This window comes from Chaetura pelagica, unplaced genomic scaffold, assembly GCF_000747805.2.
Source record: "Chaetura pelagica isolate M959 unplaced genomic scaffold, ChaPel_1.0 scaffold234, whole genome shotgun sequence".
Classification (NCBI taxonomy): Eukaryota; Metazoa; Chordata; class Aves; order Apodiformes; family Apodidae; genus Chaetura; species Chaetura pelagica.
The window spans coordinates 1,367,282-1,369,186 of NW_009952967.1; positions in this window are offsets into that span (position 1 = coordinate 1,367,282).

Below are 1,905 nucleotides of genomic sequence, written 5' to 3' on the forward strand. Positions count from 1 at the left end.
CCTGCTGGTGTTGCCTGTCTGCTCTCCCTCCTGGCTGCCTCTAGCCAGGGTCTGTCCAAATGACATCTGCAGACATCAGGTCAGGTCTTCTTCACTCCTCGTTCTGGCTGATACTGCATTGCCAGAGAGAAAAATGAGAAGTGTTGGCCCAGAGCTCTGACAGCCTCTCGACAGCTTCTTTCATCCTCGAGCACCTCTGCCTGTTTCTTCTGACACCAGCAAACCTGAACTCTGCTTCTCGTGCCTCCCCACCCCCAGCTTTACAGATCACTGTGTTTCCCTTTTCTGCTGTTTGGCTGTTTACAGAACTGGAACACAAATGGTAGGAAGCAGTGAATGAGCAGTGTGCTGGCTCACAGCTCTGCCTGCAACCTTGCACTCTGCTCAGAGTAATCACAGCCCAGTGCTGAGGTTCCCCCAAAACCATAAAAAAATACTCAGCTGTGGACCTGACACATGTGGGTGAATTTCACCTTAATGCCTGTGGTCTCTTGCTTTGTAGCTGGTCATGTTTACATCTTGGTTTTCCTCATTTATCCCCAGATGTGTGAATTTGCTTCCGAGCCTCTGATGTCTTTCACTCATATTATTCAGAATAAAGCAGCCCCCCCGGCAGCTCAGTGCTGGTCATGCTGGCCATGAGGAGCAGGTAGAGATTAGTCAAAAGCCCAAGTTAGTAAAATTTTGGGAGAATAGAATTTGGGCTCCTGATGGGGTGTGTGGTGCTGGTGAAAGGTGGCTTCTTATTTGGTGACCCTTTTAGAGCTCAGCAGTTCAGGGATGGGTAGGTTGCTTTTAGCAGGATAAGAAAGGGATGCTGGAGGCAGGTTTTTGCCATCCTCCTTACAAAATCCTATTGTCCTGGAGCTGGAAGAAACTAAGCAGTGGGAAATGGTCCTTCACTGGCAGCCTCCAGCCTCCTGCAGCAAAAAGCCAGCCCCAAGGCCTGGTCTTCTCTCTCCAGGACACAACCACCATTTCTCCCAGCTCAGCTGTTGCTTGCCTACCATCTCCTCTTCCTTGTTGTCTCTTCTCTGTACAAATCTTTACCCCAAAAGGAGCCAGTGGAGCCCATCCAAGCCTTCCAGGTATCTTTGGATTTGGGTAGAGCCCTGCCAGGGTTTAACGTGGAGTCCTCTATTAGATGAATTGCAGCTTTACAGAAACAGAGTTGTTCTGGTCTCTGACGTTTATACTAACTGAGAGATGAGGGGGTTTTTCACTGGGACTGTGTTTGGGTGTTAGAGCTTTAAGGGGAAAAGAGAGAGAGAAGGAAGGGAAGAGAGGAAGGAGGGGAAGGAGATGAAGGAAGGGAGGAAAGGGAAGGAGGGAGGAAGCAAGGAAGGGAAGGAAGGGAGGAAAGAAGGGAAGGAAGGAAATGGAAATAAAAATAAAGGAAAAAGTTAAATAAAAATAAAAGTGAGAGAATCCATCGTCTCTGGTGTTGGTAGAGAACTTTCCCAAAGCCTTCCCTGCTGCTGGGACCCTACTCCTATCACTCCCTATTCATCACTGTGGTTAAATAAAACTGTTTGTGTTCCTCCGTGAGCCAAATCCAGACGTTATGGCCCTGCAGGAGCAAACACTGGGAAAGTACCTTCGCACACGGCTTTGCTTTTATAACCAGGTCACGCAGCAGCGGGCTCTCCGGTGACTTTTTAGCCCTTGGCGGGGGCTTCATCCCCCCAGGACGGGCGGGCGGTGAGCTCCGTGCCGGTCCCGGGGGCCGTGGGTGTCCGGGGCCGCCCCTCCGTGTCTGCAGCGCTCGCCGGGCACGGAGAGGGGGTGTCGTCCGGTGGGGGTTTATCCTTCCCGGGGCGTCTCGGTTCTCTCCGCTCAGCGAGCGGGGCGGGCAGCCTCTCCCTCCCTCCTCCCTCCCTCCTTTCCCCTCCTCTCCCCCCTCCG